Genomic DNA, 11614 nt, shown 5'->3' with positions numbered 1-11614 from the left:
AAGTAGCTCCAACCACCAGCACAGGAGCCTGCTGTGCCACCACCAAAGGAGAAGACAAACCAGCCAGCCTGGAAGTCCAAATAAGCTTAAGTGGCAGATGGCTGCAAAGACCCCACAGCTCTTTGCATCTGCACAGAAACCTAGAGAAACTACAACCCTTACACGCGGGCTCCAAGGGCCAACGCTGGCTGCGAAGCTGCAGCACCCAGGGCTGCCTTCCTGCCTTCGCCATCCCTCATGCTCAAAATAAAATAAAAGTAATAACAATAATAGAAGAAAAGACCTCAAAATCACAAGTCCCTCGCTTGTCCTCGGAGCTCAGCAGTTTCACTCCCTCTGCTCCTGCGTGCCCTGCAGCACCCACAGGGGGGAGCTCGAGAGAGCAGAAGGGGCCACACGGCTGGTTGTTTCCCGCCCTGCCCCACAGGTTGAACCTTCCAGAAGCCGGCAGCCCGCGCTGCAGCCCAGCCCGGCCGCCTGCCCAGGTAACGTAACCTTTTTTAGGGACAGCAGCAGTACGGCGCGAGCTTCCCCTGCCAGCCCCTCGCCTCCCTCTGAGGCACCAACGGCCACCACAGCCAGCTGCAAGCTGGCCTTGAAGCGGCCACACAACCCCCTCCCTGTTGCAACCCATGCCCGGGTTTGCCATTGGGCACCTCGAAAAAACCACCACCACCTCAGAATCAAGGTTGGGCTGCAGACCTCTCCTCAGCAGCAGTAATACTGCTAGGCTGCTGCTAGAGAAGCCTGGAAGCACTGGGTGCTCCAGTGGGATTTTTAGGGGTTTTGCATCCTTGCTGGTAAAATGGATAGTGCTTGGCCAGAGGAGGTGGCTAGTGTGCTGTTGAATTGTTTGTAGAGCAGAAAAATCACCATCTGTATTTTGCCTGGATTTGGGGCTGAGTTGCATGCTTTATGAATTTATCTATTTATCTAGTCAAGGTCTCTAGAGGCAAGGAGACTTTCTGTTTTGTTAGTCTGCTGATGATCTGTCATACAGTTAGACTTGCATCCATGGCAGAAATTTATTCAAGGCACTGAATGGCTTTTGCAATTATTAGATGCCTTTATCAGCTTTGCTTTGGCATTTAATCAGCCACAAAAGCTATTTATTGCCTCATAAACTCCTCTGCAGCAAACATTATCCTTTAATTAATCCCTGAAAATTACAAAGGCTGATGAGGTAACCTGTTTTTCACACCACCCAATTAAGTTTAGGAGAGTTTGTTGCTGTTTTCCCTTTCATTTTGTTTTTAGACAGTTGTCAGCTGGCCCAGTCAGAGAGTTTGTTAGGACAGGTAGCAGCAATTTAGCAGCATGGCACAGGTAACAAATACCAGCCAAATCACTGAGCTGTGAGGATTATTCACAGCTGAGAAGCTTGGGAGATGAGTAAAAGTTAAACCCTAATTTAACTCACATTAAAATCGGAAGGGCAATCTGAACAGCATGTGGCTTCAGAACTAAATGATGTTACAGACTCATTAAAAGATTGGAGACAGCTGCTAATTAGGAGTATTTGAAGCTGAGGACACAATAACAGAAGTGGAGCTCTTGCATGCTGAAAGATTTCAGATGCATACTTGCTTTAGATATCATGACTTTTTGTATATCAGCACTTACAGAAATTCGAAGAGCTGAAATGCATCAAGATCTGTGACTAGAACAACTCAATACCTTAAGATATCCCCTGGCATAATGTTTTGTAGCACGAATACAAGAATTTTACAGCACAGACACAAAGTTTTGCTGTTTCCATATACCCCAACCCATACCTCCACCAGAATCAGACATTAGTTTTAAACCAAAGCAGTTCACAAAGTAACAAAAATGTTAGGCATCATGTTTTCAAACTTTTACCTGGCCATATGAGGGCTAGAATTATAGCTGGAAACTCAAGGATCTTGTGTCAACTTACTGATTCAAGCAGACAGGTTTACTGGGGGGGTGAGGAGCAAAAAACATTCCCCTGAATACTTGGGAGTTGGCAATGCTGAGTCCTACCCCATTGCTTCCCATAGATGACTGATAAAAATTCTTGTGGAATTATCATTGACTGCTCAGAAATGTGATAGCAAGAAAGAAGGTGTTTTCATATATTGTGGGATTGAGGGCACCCTCAGCAAGTTTGCCAATGACACCAAGCTGTGTGGTGCAGTCGACATGCTGGAGGGAAGGGATGCGCCATCCAGAGGGACCTGGACAGGCTTGAGAGGTGGGCTGTGCAAACCTCATGGAGTTCAACAAGGGCAAGTGCAAGGTCCTGCACATGGGTCAGGGCAATGCCAAGCACAAATACAGGCTGAGTGATAAGTGGATTGAGAGCAGCCCTGCAGGGGAGGACTTGGGGGTGTTGGTGGATGAAAAACCAACTATGAGCCAGCAGTGTGCCAACTGTATCCTGGGCTACATCAAGAGAAGTGTGGCCAGCAGTTCAAGGGAGGGGATTCTCTCCCTCTACTCCAACTTCATGAGACCCCACCTAGGGTACTGTATCTAGCTCTGAGGCACTCAACATAAGAAGGACACAGACCTGCTCAAGTCGGTCCAGAGGAGTCCACAAAGATGATCAGGGGCTGGAGCACCTCCCTTATGAGGACAGGCTGAGAGAGTTGGGGGTGTTCAGCCTGGAGAAGAGAAGGCTCCGGGGAGACCTTACAGCAGCCTTCCAGTACTTAAAGGGGGCTACAGGAAAGATGGGGAGGAACTCTTTATCAGGGAGTGTTGGGATAGGAAGAGGGGTAACAGTTTTAAACTGAATGAGGGAAGATTTAAATTAGATATAAAGAAGACATTCTTTACTGTGAGGGTGGTGAGGCACTGGAACAGGTTGCCCAGAGAGGTTGTGACTGTCCCCTCCCTGGTAGTGTTCAAGGCCAGGTTGGACGGGGCTTTGAGCAACCTGGTCTAGTGGAAGGTGTCCCTGCCCAGGGGGGTTGGAACGAGGTGATCTTTAAGGTCCTTTCCAGCCCAAATCATTCTATGATATGTTTATCCAAGTTAGTTACTGAGTTGCAAAAACATATTGAGATCCTGTAATCAGCCAGTACTCTGCAGGCCTACAGCAAATGTTTCATGAACTGTGAATTTTATTTTAGGAAGTACCTAGTGATGCACAGTGTAGAGTTTGTAGTCACGGTGGTATAAATTTGATAGAGCACATGAAGTACAGGAAGGGAGGTTGCTCCAAAAATTGTTGCAACAAATTTCCCCATCATTTCAAAAGCAAATTCTGAAAGAAAAAAAAATATCTCTTGTGCTTGAGAAAAGGGAAAAGAGAAAGAGAAAAGTGGAAAAAATGTTGCTTCCCATGTCTGTTATGCCTTTTTATTTTTCCTCATCACTGGAAGGAAAAAAAAAAAACCAAAACCATAAAAAACCTTGACCTTGCTCTAATGCTAGCTCACAGCTGCTAGGGAATTTACATCTCCTGTGGCAGGTGTTAATCATGGTGAGACTAAAGAGCAGTTCCACTTCAGTGACTCTTTCTATGTGTTAGTAGGTGGTAGCATAGTCAGGACTCAAATTATAAGAGATTATGTTTTCAGAGATGTATTGAAAACTCCAACCCAGTAATTATGTTTTCTAAAGTAGTCAATTTGTGTTGCGTTACTGCTGGAGACATTCTGCATTGCCTAAGTGATGTGTTCTTACCACCTGAGTTTCGGAAACATAAGTAGGAAAAAAAAATTAAGTAGGTGGATCCTGTTAAAATAAAACTTTGGAAGCTAGAAAGTCGTAAGACTTTATGCTCCAGGAGGAGGTGTAGTGAGGCGATGTAGTTTTATGCAGTGATAAAGGGTACAATTGCCAGCTTCCTGTATTGAGGGGAAGTTGAGGGCAGAGTGATCCAAGACTTGGAAAAAACAGGTCTCTACAATGGTGAGTGCAGTAACAGTTCGGTTAGCTAGTTTGGCCCCAGGAACAAATACACAGGCAGTTTTACACATCTGACAGTGCAGTAGCAGCTTGGTACATGTAGTCCACAGCTCATTGAAATGAAAAGAGTAATAGTAAAAAACTTAGCAGTGGGACTTTGGGGAATTCGTTGGGAGTTAAAGTGGGTAACCAAGTTAGTTCTAATTCAAGATGCAGCTAGACAAAGTGTGATAGTGAGAACAGGCAGTCAGGAACAGCAACGTTCACCATTCACAAGCCTGTATCTTGCCCTTTGACTAGAGATGAGGGCAAAGGTCCAAACCTGTGAGTTACCTCAGCTAGGAAGTGCTGGCGGAGGTCCCTCTTTATGCCAGCTTTGGTGATCCTAGGCATCTGATTTCTGCTTTCTCATATGCCTGTAACTTTCTGAGCAGAGTGGTATTTTTGTCTCACCTAAACCAAAGCTGGATTCAGAAATAAGTGTTCCTCTTTCTGGTTGCATAACAGGGGACAAATACCTGTTAACAGCTGCTGTCCTCTTCTTTTAGAGCACAGCTGGAACACCAGGGCGAAATGGCAGTGCTGGTCCTTCTATTTTTCTTTTTACTGACTAGAGTGCTTGTTCAGCAATATTAGTGTAAAGACATGCAACTCACTAGGCTATGAGTGGATCTGTGTGGGATTCTTTTCTACCCTGAAACTCTGCCACAATGCAAAAAAAATTAAGTATCATAAGGAGCAGAGAGTATGAGAGTGAGCGTGTAAGGATATCAAGCTGCTCTCTGTTACTCTGACATTTTTTGTGCTTCTCTATGGGAGAGACAATAGTTGTATCTGCATCATGGACTGTTCAGTTCATGCACGTTAAGCAAAACTTCCTTTGGCCAAACTGCAAATAAATTCCTGGTAATGTAACTGCTACTTAACTACAGTTACTAGAAAAATCTTCTCTTGACTGTCTAGTAGATACAGAAACAAAACAAACAGAAGGGAGTTTGTTTTCCCCACATTACATCACATCTCATGAATTTCTATTAAGCTTCTTTTCAGTGTAAATTAAGAATATCCCTGTTGTTTCGAAGAGATGACGGCATCCTGCCCAGTGAGCCAAAGAAATGATAACGCACTCTTACAGCGATTTGGCCTACAGTGAGGAAATCAGCCTTGTTAGCTCTTCTAAGAATAAAGCAAAACAAAACAGTTACTACAGGGGTCAGAGTTGCATCCTTTAGAATGTAATTAATCAAAGGCGCTAATAAGAACACCACTTTGTTGCCATTTCTTAGAGTGGTTGGATCAGAGCAACTTGAAGAATAGGGACAACCTCACCATATTGACCCTAGGACTTGGCAAGATAAAGAGAAGCTGTGCGAGCTACTTGAACAGTCTTCTGCATCGCTGAACCCAGCCTTGCCCCACCATAAAATATCCTACGAGCAGGCAGCTGCAGGTGAAGTCTCTTTGTGAGTGTCACCAGCAGGGGGGATTGTCTCCTACAGCTCTAGCAGCAGTGCAGTGCAGGAGGCAGACAAAGGCGATACTATTATTCATGCTTTATTTGGTACAAACAATGCATTTTAATCTGCCTACCAGAAATCAAGCCAGACTGAGTCATAACTGTGGTGAGCTTGGATGCCTGAATTGTTCCTAATGTCTGAGCGAGCCTTTTCTTCCTGCTTCTGCCAATCTGATTTGCAATCCAAAGGAGTTTGTAGTGTTAACATAAGTACATTGAATAGGTTTTGACTAATTCAGTCTCAGTTGAAAATGAGTGTGTATGTAATGGGATATTTCTGAGAAGCAGCCTCTTGTATTGTGCTCTTCTGAGTACGAGGTTTGTTTGAATGCTGCCATAGTCTTTATAGGACATCATAGCCATGTCTTTGAAGCATTGACCTAATAAAATCTAGTGCTGGGGGTAGGGAGCCAGTTAAACGTGAAACAAACGTAACCTCTACCCAACCCAGTCCCTCCAGACAGGGATCAGACTTTCAACCTCGGTTTTTTACACAGTGGGAAAGAACCAGCAATTAAAACTTCTTAAATCCTTGTATTTGTCAATTGTCAAAATTAATAGACACCAATAAATGTTTTCTACAGTGGAGACAGGCAGAAACAGATCATCACACTGATTAGTGTTTTTCTTTTGAAAAAGGGGCTGAGTTTATTGATTATTATGAGTGAGACCAGCACATTCCTGACTTGCTCTATTATCCCAGACAAGTCACTTATTTTCAGACCCTTCTGTTCCCTTTACGTGCTCTGTTTGTTTTGCCTACTTAGACTGAAAGCACTTCAAGACAGAATTTGTCTGCTTTATGTAATGCCAGGCCCAACAAAGCTCTGCTTTACTTTGAGGCCTTTAGACACTGATGAAACATAAATACTTTCAAAGACAGTTAGCAACACTGGCTTTGAATGGGTAGTCATAGCCTGGCCTGAGAAGGGGGAATTTTTACTGCTCTTCCCTACCTGGTGATTAATATTGTCTTGGAAAGGAGGAGACTGGGAATTTTTGCAAACGTTATAAATGTTCGAAATACTTGCACAGTTGTGGCAGACTCTGAAGGAGTTGGATTGTGAGTGGTTACATTGCATTTGGCTGAAAATCAAATTAGCTTTATTGATACCTGTATGCCTAATAATACCCAAAACCCAGAAGAGGTTTAGTAAAAATTAAAGAACTCCCTGCCTTAAGCAGACACTCATGATTACTTAGAAAATGTAACCATCAAGTGCCTCAAGGGAGAGGAGCTTGACAATGTGGTAATGTTTAGGCTGTAAAACAAAAAAACAAACAAATCAAAATGGGCTTTACTTTGAAGAATTATATAAATCTTCCATTCCTTCCTTTATTTTGTTTTTTATTAATTTTATCACAGTAGCACCTGAGAGTCCCAGTCAGCATAAGGAGCAAGACAATGTACAAACCCTGCCACAAAAAGGCTGTTGTTCCTCCAAAGAGCAGTTGGTCTCAGGGCACAGTGAGAGGGCCAAATTAAGTTAAGAGATGCCTGGTCTGACTACATTTTATAACCTTTTTCTCTCCAGAAGTTCCTGTCATCTCAGTTCTGCCAGTTGATCTACTTTTTAATTTTTTTTTTCAACTTGACTTTTTTAATAGTCGGACTGCATTCTTTAGTAATTAGATGAAGAGCTGAGATGGGTGGAACTCTGGCAGAGACATAGGGTTAAGTATCCAAGGGGTGAAAACCTCTTAACCCGTGATCATCAGCAGAAGACACAGCAAGTGAACATGCACTGATTAACTCAGCCCTGATCTCATGGGCGTGGAAAATAAGTGCAGTCAGAACTTCCTCTCGCATATTTGGTGCCAGGCTGTGATGAGGAGCACCTGCAAAGACAGTCACTGTTGAAATTACTCTGGCCTTTAATTTCTTTGTTTTAAAAGCTAAAGGAAGTCCCACCAAAATTACTTTAATTAACAGAGTGACTGATGTAATCATAGGAAGGCACGTTTAAGTGCAGACAGAGTATATACAGTTTGCTTCACCCCACTTCTGGTGTACAAGGAGCTTTTAATGTAGGTAGGGGCACTAATTATTCCACAGATGCCACACAAAAGTTGTGGTGTGTGTGTTTTCACTCAGAAGATCTGTGGCTGCCAAAATGTCCTCTGTAATCAAAGACAATATTTCTATCATGGGAGTGATCCAGGTTTAGTCTGTTGATATCATCATGGTGGACTGTTCTAATTCACCTTCTAGTTCAGTAACGTGCATTCCTAGTAATTGTAATTATTTAAGAAACAGTACTAGGTCATTAGAGCTCCTGATCCTCAAGGCAGGCTCATTGTTCACTTGTCTCAAGTGTATACAGATGGAAGTAATATCTCATAAATCCAGTAGGTTAGGTGCATCTGTATAGGCTGTTAGATACATGTTAGATGATAGTTGGAGAATCCTGAATCTGCACAGTGTCAAGGGCAGTTAGACGCTTTCATACTTGGCAATGCAACTTCACTAGAGCTAGCTAACAGGACATGGTGTGGACAGCAGCACATCTGAGATCTTGCCTTTCTTTAGCATGTGGGAATGTCACTTGGAATTCACACCTGTGTGTCCTTGCAGTCATCTAATTTTTTTTTCTTTCTCTCTAAACATGTCAATATAACTGAAGCTCTTCTTAAGAACTGTGAGAAAAGGTGGAGGGCGCAGCTTCTGGCTTGGTGGTGTGAAATGAAAGTGTGCAATGGAGATCTACAAAAGCACTTGCTCTTTGGATTTTGGTACTGTTCAGGCAGGCACTATGCTGACCTCCCGTGTTTTGCCAGGACAGGCAGTTCTGGTTCTGTGCAGAGGTAGCTGTATACAACTTAGCCAGAGAGTTCAGACAGCTTCAAGGTTATGCAGCAGCTGAGTAGGAGTTTTCAGGAACAGTTTTGGACTTTAATTTTTAATTACATCCTTTTTTATTTTTTCAGTTTGGCCCCGCAGTGAAATATGATTAAGGCAGTACTAAAAGTTTTCCACACCAACAATTTCACCTTCAAAGGCATTTGCAGCTGTGACCTCAGATACTGCCTCTGTGTTTCACTTATTTCTCCTCTACTGACAGAAGGAAGAATTCATGTTTGCTGTTCATAAATTGGATCATGCCAGAGAACATCCTGACTCTACGTGCAGTCTCTCTCCCTGCAGTCCATCTGCTTGATCTGCCAACCCCAAATTTTCACCTACCCACCTGATTTGAAAAGGGGCAGATATTAGATTTTTCTCTGAAATGAACTGCTGAATTAACAACTCTCTCTTCTGAGGGCCACAAATGGAAATGAAGGGCTAATTCCCTGTGCCGTGGCGCTCAGTCCTGAATTATGTGGCAGGCACTTCTATGTGATGCATACAATATTCTTAGAAACCATTTTGATGAGGTGTCACTACGTCAGCCAGGAGAAAATGCAAATGAAAGGCTCAACAGATAACAAACCAGAGGAATTTCTTCAGTCTGAGGTTCATGTCCTCATTCAGGAGTTAGATTTGGAATCTGCTTGTCCTGGGTATCATCAGAGTTTGTTTTGAAAGCATGGACACAGCTGTCCAGAAAATCTGAAAGGATTGCTGGCCAGCTCCTTTTTTTTTTTCGACAGGTTACATATGGCTTTGATGTGCTGCAAATACACCTATATGATCTATGTCCAGGTCAACAACTGTCTAGTTTAATGTTTAGCACTAGGTCCTTCATAGCCTTTCAGTCAAGGGCTTCAGTTAGGTCTTAACGGTTCAGGTCTTTGTGCAGGTTCTACAGCAGAAAGGTTGGTACGTACTGGGGTAGGGAATATTTTGGCTCACTATGTCAGATATAGCCATTGGTCCCAATCTGGCAATTACTTCAGTGTGTATGTAATTTTAAGCACATAAGTAATTCCAGTCAGTCAGGCTTGTGTTTAAGTGCATTGCTGACTGGGGAATTTCTGGCTTCTATAGCTGTTCAGATCCTGGCTCCCAGGAGTCTTCCTCCAAATTTAACAGCATTTCTGTTTTACTCTCTTGTGGTACAAAAGTGGTAGCCTGGTTTGCTCTGTCAGCACAGACAGCAAATTTGCTTTCGCTACCTTCCTGTGAGGATCTATCATTTATGCATTGGACTGATAACTTGATGGCCATAAACACGCTATGATTAACTTTGAGAGGCTAAGCAATACATATTGTTAAAGTTGATACTCATTAGTTAGGCTGCATGAAAGTGCAACCTAGCTAATTGGAAAAAATTTTACACAAGCTTTTATGAAGTTGGGCGCTTACTCCACAAAGTTCAGAAGTTTACAGAGCCTAATTAGGGCAATGCAGAATAAGAAGCAGGAGACAAGTTAGAAATTGAATTGCTTTTGTACCAGGATTGGGAAAGAAATGTGTAAGATCCTTTGAGCTGTTTGAACTAGAATATGAAGCTACATCATCTCCATGCTATACATGAGATAAATATTGTTCAGGACTGCAAAGGAGAAGATATAGCAGCTTAACTCTTCAGGGAGAGGAAGTACTGTTTGGGACATTTGTAGGTAAGGGAAATGTATTTAAATCTATGGTGCTATTCCTTATCCTGATTTTTTTGAAAAATGGATCCTTCACTTTATTACACCCTAACCTAGATGAATGATGGAGTTTCTCCTTTCCTCTGGGCAGTGATGTGTCAGATCTTTTTTTTGTACTCAGTTGTACTAGGAAATGTCTCCAGGCCATTTGCCGCTTTGACCCTAGCTGTGGAAGAATCAGCCTATAATAGGGAGACAGTACTGCCTTACAGTGCAGGCCTTTCTCTTCCTTTTTACCCACATCCTTCCCTTGAAGAGCAGACTGTCCAGCCTGACCCAGGTCAAAATGGGAGAATGGCAAAAGCAACAATAGACTTGCTTTTCCTGCGAGGCTGCACTTTTGCTGTTTACCAGCCAAGTGTATGAGGTAAACTTACTTGTTATTTCATTAAATATGTATTTAACTCTTTCCTGTTTTCAAAACTGGCATTGTCTATACCATTGAGGTTTTGGGACACAAACGCTTTTTTACAAGAGTCTTGTTCACTGCTAGGTTTTCCAAAGCATGGACCATACCCGCCACTGCTGTACACATGCATCAAACCCTTTCTCATCTCTTGGGACTTCTGACATAATCCAGCATAATTCTCCTATGGGACAAGTTGTTCCACAGTTGCCAAAGTAAGATTTCTTTTGCCTTCTGATTAAGCATTTGAGACTGGCAACTCTCTGAGATGGGACATGGAATTAGAAGGGTCATTGGCTGATCAGTACAGGCAGCTCCTAAGCTCCTGCAATACTGCCTGGGCCTTTCAGTTGTCTGTAACTACAGAGACAACTTCACGTCAGATGTGGTCTGGTGAGATGAGCACCTTGTAGCCTTGGGCACCATCCTCCCCGCTACATCCTAGTTGACTTTCACATCTTCAGCTCTTTCTCCAGGCAGTGGGAAAAGGCACACGTAGATGGGAAGTTCTGTCAGCTGTAGCTAGTGTCTTCTCTGTCAGAAAATCCACAGCTGTTCCCAGGTGCAGCCCAAATATCTCCAACCAGAGCAGCAAGAAGTGGGCTGCAGTTTATGACAAGTTTTCATGGCTTCCATAGAATAAATGGGAGCATGTAGCTCTGTGGGTTGCATCAGACAGCACAGCCTGGTATTGCTCTCTCTTTTCCTCAGCTGTGCAGTCCTGCAGTTAAGGCTTCTGTTCATACTTAAGAGTGAGAATGATCTGAGGAGAGGTGTGTGTAAGGGTCTAGAGCATAGCTGGGACTGTGCTTGTGGGGAGAGGTGATACCAGTCACCTTCTGATGCCTCAGAAGGGATATCATGTTCTTCAGATCCAGAGAGAAGCAGCATCTTCACTGATTGCCTTGTCCCACTGCCAGGATGAGGCTATAACAAGTAAATGGCTTGGTAATAGGAGGAGTTGCAGAAGGGCCCCAGGAGTGCAAGCAGGTGGTACAGCTGGTGATGACAGGCTCAGTCTGTGGGAACAGTATGTGTGCTGGAGATAGCCAGGAGAACTCATTTTAGCAGGAGCTGGGCAGACTCACAGTCACATGGGTCCTGGCTCAGCTGTACAGCCTGAGCTTTAGGAAGTTGAGAGGGCAAAGTTTTCAGAACTTGCATATTGCAGCTGAGTGACTCCACAGCATACTAACTCCCTTTCTTGGGGCTAACACGCTGTTCTCACAGTCCTATTTCTGCAACAATCACAAAACGGAGGACAACACCCCCACCCC

The 11614-nt window shown here is 43.4% G+C and overlaps 1 long non-coding RNA gene across 1 annotated transcript in view; it reads left to right on the top strand.

The window, feature by feature from the left end:
- The first annotated feature begins 453 nt into the window (after nucleotides 1–453).
- LOC141945979 (uncharacterized) overlaps nucleotides 454–11614 on the top strand; it is an 80624-nt gene continuing 69463 nt past the window's right edge. Inside the window, exon 1 of the long non-coding RNA XR_012629693.1 lies at nucleotides 454–485. This is a non-coding gene — a long non-coding RNA (uncharacterized LOC141945979). The remainder of the gene's footprint in view (nucleotides 486–11614) is intronic.

Source organism: Strix uralensis, chromosome 7, assembly GCF_047716275.1.
Source record: "Strix uralensis isolate ZFMK-TIS-50842 chromosome 7, bStrUra1, whole genome shotgun sequence".
NCBI classification, from domain to species: Eukaryota; Metazoa; Chordata; class Aves; order Strigiformes; family Strigidae; genus Strix; species Strix uralensis.
Note: the sequence above shows the minus strand (reverse complement) of the source record. Positions and strands in the feature narration are given on the sequence as shown.